The sequence below is a fragment of the Lycium ferocissimum genome, chromosome 3 (genome assembly GCF_029784015.1).
Source record: "Lycium ferocissimum isolate CSIRO_LF1 chromosome 3, AGI_CSIRO_Lferr_CH_V1, whole genome shotgun sequence".
In the NCBI taxonomy this organism is placed as follows: domain Eukaryota; kingdom Viridiplantae; phylum Streptophyta; class Magnoliopsida; order Solanales; family Solanaceae; genus Lycium; species Lycium ferocissimum.
In genome coordinates this window covers 17,671,128-17,678,530 of record NC_081344.1, presented here as the reverse complement: position 1 = coordinate 17,678,530, position 7,403 = coordinate 17,671,128, and the positions used below count along the sequence as shown (strand labels likewise).

At 34.6% G+C, this 7,403-nt stretch overlaps 1 long non-coding RNA gene across 1 annotated transcript; it reads right to left on the bottom strand.

Annotated features, from left to right (window-relative positions):
- Positions 1-225: 225 nt before the first annotated feature.
- On the bottom strand, positions 226-2,641 carry LOC132049938 (uncharacterized). The gene is made up of 2 exons (XR_009413192.1): positions 2,450-2,641; positions 226-379 (listed from the first exon to the last, which is right to left on the bottom strand). It is a non-coding gene; the product is annotated as an uncharacterized LOC132049938 (long non-coding RNA).
- Positions 2,642-7,403: the final 4,762 nt, after the last annotated feature.

The following is a 7,403-nucleotide window of genomic DNA, read 5'->3' as shown; positions in this document are numbered from 1 at the left end:
AAATTGGTAAAGTGAGAGAAGGGTTTTCCCACCAGGGGGGTTAGCGTGGGTGCCCATTCGACCCACGAGTTGGGTCGTCACACTTTAGTGGCAACTTCAGGGTCGCCATGAAACCTTACTTTCTATAAAAATATATATATATATATATATATATTACTATTAATTGCTCAATAATATAATAGTTGTCCATTATCAATACAAAGATAATACCAAACTCAACAAGAGTAGTATAAGAACTTCTCATTTCTTAAATGCCATAATATAGAGTAAACACTTCATAAATTCATCAACATGGTATTTACACATGAAAAGAAAGAATCACAAAACATCTTCAAACTCCTCCTTGTTGAACAATTCCCAGTAACGAGCAATTTTGTCCCTGAAATCAAAAAAATAAAAACACAAAGAAGCAAAGATACACTTGGATATTTTAATATTAAGCCAGAATAAATCAAATAAAGAATTTTAAGCAAGTAATCGCCCAAGTATTTGAAATTATTTTTTGTTACTTAATCTTATGATTCTCCATATTAGATATCAAAATCTTGTCTTGAGGGCACAACTTTAAGATTTGCTAACTTACACCTTTTGTAATACAATCCAATGATGATAAATTATTATCACTTTTTTCAATCACGTGAAAGAACCTCAAAAGCCTACAGAGACTATAGACAAAGAAACTACATAAGTTGAATTGGATTGTATACTACTGCTACTGATCCATTGTTAATTTGATCAACCTTGGAAAACTATTAACCAAAAAATACTTATATATTGAATTATCGCCAACTCTGACCGTAATCATTGGTAACAAATGTCTAGGCCAAACTCTAGGCACATAGTTTCCTAAGGCAAGGTAACTAGAACAACATCAGTTTGGTTATGATTATGTCTACTCAATACCGTTTTATTAAACTGGAAGAAGATCCTAAGTTTGAGAAATAAAGTGGATAAGCAAATAAGCTAGTAAGCAACCAAGAAAGCACACAACTAAGTAACTAGTTCCCCAATCCAGCACCCAAAATAATAAATTTCACTATAAGATTAGAGTTTGTTTACATTCCTGACAGAGAAGCACAAGAATCGAGGTGACTAGCAATGGAATGGATTTCATCTCCTTCGGACAGCAGCTCTAACAACATTCAACAACTAGTGACTGTGAGAACCTTTATATCATTGTGCTATACATGTGAAACTTATTAGGCTTTTACACGATTTGTTTACTATTTCATATTGCCAGAATCATTCTCAGATACCAAGAATCTTAATGATAGGCAAAACAAGTTATCAACAAGGAAATTGAGAGCACAAGCACAATGTGATAATAAGAGGTTAAGTTCATTCACCAAATTATATAATCAGATTCTATCCAAATAGCGATATGAAGCTCATAACAGATATATTCATCAACAGAGTAGACTCACGACTTCGCCATGTTACCATTTAGTATACTTCACCGAAAATTAGATCATGAACAGAATGCCTAGACATATGGTCTCTAATACATAAAAAGAATACAAACTAGAAATGCACACTTAGCAAAGAGACGGAGAATATTCCTCATTAGCCACAGTATCTAATGATAGAATCCAAACGAAGAGCCACAAAATAATACACTAAAAACTATTAACCATGACATATTAATATTAGAAACGCATAATGTTCCTAACCTACCAAACAATAAAATATATTACTGTTCATACTTTATATTCTATCAAATAGGGTAGCAAATACTACCTATCGGCATATAGGTAACCAACAAGACGGAAATACTTCAACACATAAGGATCAATGAACACAAAGGAACAAAATGGGAGTGGAGGTACATAATATGCAACTAGTTTCTATTAAGAAAGGCAATGGAGGTACAATTTTGGTCAAGAAAATTACTTTTTATTTTATGCAAATTCAGGTATCTATAATTCACTCATTAAAGGGAAGAGAAGAGTAGACAAGATAGGAAACTAGTTTCCCTAATCAATTCTAGGAGCAGGCTAGGTCACCATCATGTCATACATCTTACAAAAGTTAGAAGCATAACTTTCAAGCATTAGAAAAAGAAGTGGATACCAATATTTTTTACCTAAATAAACTAATTGGTAGTCATGTGAAAAAAAAATCACTCATAAAAAATTAGAGAGCACATTTGATTAGTTTTCCTTTTAGTGTTTCATTGGTGCTAAGGTTACCATTATGGCCATATCATGTTACACCCAACTAGTGGTGAAAGTGAAACTTAACGTATCAGTTTCTATAAATATTAAGGTGGAAATTCAAAATGCATAAATTTAGTTCATTGACACAATAATGTTCATTCTAATTCCAAGTTCCGGACAACACATGAATACTAGAAGTAGATAGACACAATAATGTAATTTTTTCTGATATCTTCATATTGTTCCAAGAAATGCCAACTGAAATCATAATTAAATTATAATAGAGAACAAACCTAAACCACTTATTTCAATCTCCGGATGGGATGTGCACTTTCTGTAAAAATTCGGGATGATTGTAACTCGATTCAAAGCTATTTCTTTGGTCACTCCATATCATTGTCTTCTATGTCAATGCCTATTCTTCGTTTTCTTCATTCTCGGACATATCACATATCTATATGATTGTCATTAATGAAATCATTTTTTTTAATCAAAGCAACCAGCAATTTATTAATCAAAATAGTCTGTACAGAGAAAATTGGCCAAAAGTGCCTACAATATGATTAGCAGTAAAAAATGCAAAAACAAAAGCAAAAATAACATGTTGCTGCTTCTGCTCCAACCTTGGATTGATTCCATTTCAATTCACCTCAAAGCTCTCACCAGGTGCTTATGGAATCAAAAAAACAAATGAAGAATCCTTCAAGTTGAAACTATGCTATAGGTCATTACGCTTCTCGCTTTTCTTTGCTAAATTTACTTTATGACAATGCCTACCGAATATTCATCAGTGTCACACAAACAACTAATGCTACTAAGGAGATTCTTCCAATAGGATGAACCAAAGGTTAATACCACACATTGAATAGAACTTACCTAGTAACTAAGTATTAGGCATGAGACTCATGCTACTCTTCTTATGTTGCATTCCAAAATTGCTGCATGATCTTTGAAATATCATGCGGTCTCATCTTGCACAATCTGGTTCCCTAGTTTTCCAAGTCTTGAATCTAAAGCTTGGCATCTACATTTTGTCACTTAAAACAATAGTCTTTGCCTTAATTTGGAAGATCTGATAAGAATGATATTGAAGAACACCTGCAAATGAACAACCATGTTAGCCAAATAATCTCGCTAGTTTGTTACCTTCTCTGAACACATGAGCCATTTGAGTTTTCCCTTTCTGTCTCCATTCCTGAATCTTATTAATCTCCATGCATACTTTCCATGGCACTTTCCATTCCCCATCTTACATCTTTCTCGTGACAAGTGAGTTTGTCTCTATAATAAGGGGAAAAAATTGATTATTAGCACAATAGATTACTCCTTCTAAGATTGCCTTTGCCTCAGCCTCAAGAGAGGATGTTTCTGCTATTGTACTTGCCCATGCAAAAATTAAGTCCCTTGCACTATCTCTTATACAGAAAGCTGAAATTAATGAAATCATCTTCCTGAATATGCACACTTTTCTGATCTTGTTCACTTGCATCAATATAATTAATGCTTTGTGATTCAACATCACCCCAATGTAAAGACACCACTATATCATTTCCCTGATCATCAGTACGCAACATATTAAATTCAACTAGCAAAACAAACTAAATATAGGCATGTGTTGAATGAGATGACTTTGGATGAGTACAACACTAGCAAAATATTTCTGGTGACGCACAACTTAAGTTCACATATACGAATGTGTAAAGTGACTCTCAAACACCGTGCGTACAAGGAAACAATAGCTACTGCCAAAAACAGTAACTGATTCCTACTATTACATAGTTGTTGTACAAAGGAAACAATTTCAGCAATTGCATACAAGAAAATGGTATATGCTACCTATTAAAAGGTTTAGATGGAATTTTTTAATTATGCAAGACAAATTGATTAGCTTAATTTGAATATATTAATAATATTAAAAATAAATGATAAAAAACAAACAAATCTACACCATAGCAGTAGCAAAAGCAAAGAAATCAAAAAAGAAAGAAAAAGAAAACAAGGTAGACAGTCCCCTCCCTGTTTCACCTAGATTGAAAAATCAAGTCCAATATTTACTACAAATCTATAACTGGTAATTGGCTGGCATCAATTTTCATATTTAGAATAAATGAAGCCACCAGTTGAAGATGAAACATCGTAAAAGAAAACAGCTTGTGTCCAACTTTAAAATAAGAACTAAATTCACATTGATACATGGGCAGTGATAAGTTTAACACTATAAATAACAAACAACCATAAATCTAAGGGATTGTTAACTATGAAACCAATCCAAATATTAAAACAAGAGAAGTTAACCATAAGAAAGACATGCTGACTTAAAATGCTAGTAAGTTCAGATGAGGATTAAATACCCATGACTTTAACCATATATCTCAACCTAAAACTGACTCAATAAATCCAAGCATTAAAATAAGTCAAAGTTCAGCACTCTACACCATCTTTAACAGCTTTATTCTTTACTATATAATCTCATTATAACTTTTTAAACCATTAATCCCTAAAAATCCAAAACACACCTTCTTCACCCTCTTCAATGTCTCCCACTTCCACTCAAACAACTACAAATATTTCAAACAAAAAACCCATAAATCTAGTTGTCTCCAAGCTTCATTCATAGAAGCTTTTCCCACCGCAAAGTCGAGAAAGAAAAAGAATAGAAATAAACCATAAAAGTAACACAACGATGTAAGACGTAGAGAGAGAAACTAATCAAATATAGTGCGCAGAGAGAAGGAAAATCAGGTCCAGGTTGAAGACATGATTTCTTCAACGGAAATGACAAATTGGAAGGAAATCGTTGTTGGATTCTTGAATTTTCGATATGGATTAGGGTTATAAAGAGGGAAAATTGGGAGAAAAGTAGATGCAACATTGACAAAATAAAAGTTTGTGTGTTTTTTCCTTTTTATTCTTTTTGGAGTCTTTCCATTTTTATTTTTTTATTTTTTAAAAGTACTTTTAGTGGCGACTTAGTCTCCACAATAACCATTTAGTAGCGATATAGTATAAGTCGCCCCTAAAATCTTGGAGCCAAAATTTTCTTGAGCGGGAAAGGGAATTTTAGTCTTATTGTGGTACATATTTGTCACGGCCTATGTAAAGTCGCTACAAATGCTATAATTTTCTGTGGCAACTTTATATGGTCGCCACAATATCCCCCACTATCTGTGGCGACAAATAAAGTCGCCACAGAATACTGCTACTAAAAATCATATTTCTTGTAGTGGTTCTATAAACACTAAATCATGTATTTTATGGACTCCAAGTGGAAATCTAATTATCGATTTGGACTCGTGGAATTATGAATGATCAGAATTTGTAATTTCTTTGGAAGTTTGACCATGTTGACTCATGGTTGACCTTGACTTTAACCAAGCTTTTAATTATGAAATTAAGTCCTTTGACTTTGCTTAACACTGTTGAGCATTCTTTTGCATAGATCGGAGTAGTTCTGTGGATATTGGATGTTGTAAAGCTATTATTGAATAATATCTTACTGGACAAAGGTAAGTTAGGACTTTAATCTGTGTTTGAGATTCTCCCCAAACTGGAACTCATTATATGCATGTTATTTTATGGTTATACTGAATATATGAGATGACGAACATATATGTAGGCACCATGTTATGTTAAGGGTTGTATTGTTGCCACTTGTTGTAAATTACATGATATACCTACTAATTGGTTATTTGTGCATATAATATACGCTAGTATAACGATATGTCAATATGACACATGCTAGAATAACATTATAGAATCAACGTATGTTGATTTACATTTTTAAAATGAATTGTCATGCACGTTTCTTATATAAGTATTTACATATTAGGTTCACATTGGATAAGAGGGATTTTGTTTCGTGCATGCGGATTCACGGCTCGAGCTTTAGTTGCGAGCGTGTGGATTCACGTCTCAGTTTGTATGCGGCTAATCTTTCATGAGTCACTCGTCTTAGTGGACCCCGTGGAAGTGTGCCAGTACTATTGAGAATGTCGGTTGATTACTGAAAGTTGTGATTGTATTGGATAAAATTTGTAGACTTCAAGTGGACATATTAAGTGGCGACGCGTGGCAAGAGTGACAGATCACGAGAGTGTCCAAGGAAACTCTCATGACCTCGAAAGAGTAGCGGGGAAACTCTCCGGGCAAGTGGCCCGCGTTCGCGTAGAAGGGGTAGGGATTGGGCTAGGTCACTCTAGTCCATTACAATCGTGATGGCCCCATCACATTTGTGATGGGCTGGGACAGGGCGGACCGCGTCTGTGAACTAGGTCTCGTGTTCGCAGAGGGTAATTTTCACCTGGGCAGAATTAAATCCCAACTTCGAATAAATCAATTTTGGAAGCTAGGGAGCTCGAATTTGGGTGATTTCAAGTGCAATCTTCAAGTTTGGCTCAGGGGTAAGTTCCTAATCCTATTTAAGTATTTCCCCATGATTTCATCCTTCATTTAGCGATTTCATCCATGATTTGATCTTAGAAATTGGGATTTTCCATTGAAATGTGTTTTCATGTAAATTATCAAATTGAAGGTCGATTTTGTGAGCGGATTTCAATGATTTTTTAGGTTCTTACTAGTTGACTATTGGTAAGTGTCACGACCCAAATCACTAGTCGTGCGGGCACCTACCCTTTCCCATATGGTAGGTGAACCCGTCCCTTAATCATTTATTCCAAACAACAATATAATAAATAAAAGCAATAGAAGTCTAAATCATAGATAGATATAAGCGCGGAATCTAGATACAACTCCCATACCAGGTTTGAATCATACAAGAGCATCCACGTACAATGTCTATAAATACAAGTCCAAAAGTGTAAATGTCTGTCTAAATGGAAATAAGTAAAGATAGATGATAGAGGAGTCTCCGAGCAGCGGGCTCGTTAGATGTTCACCCTAGACACTCGTACGTTGGGCCTCGGGATCACTCGCGAGGGGTAGAAGTAGAGCCTGTCACGAACTCTGCACTCAGAAAAAGAGGACAACAAGGTAGTATTAGTAGAAACACTACATACTGGTTGGTATCATAGGCCGACAACAGTTAGATAACATACATAAAGAAAGGAACTGAAGAATAGACATGCTCGCGATCAAGTACAATCATAACACAGTCCAAGAACAAGTAACTCGAGTGATAGAAATATCAAGTCAGAATCAATATAATGTATGAATGAAGTAACGAGTGCATATGCAATGCAATGCTATGCACTAGCCAAATGTCTATCTCCGTACACATATGCTACAGAT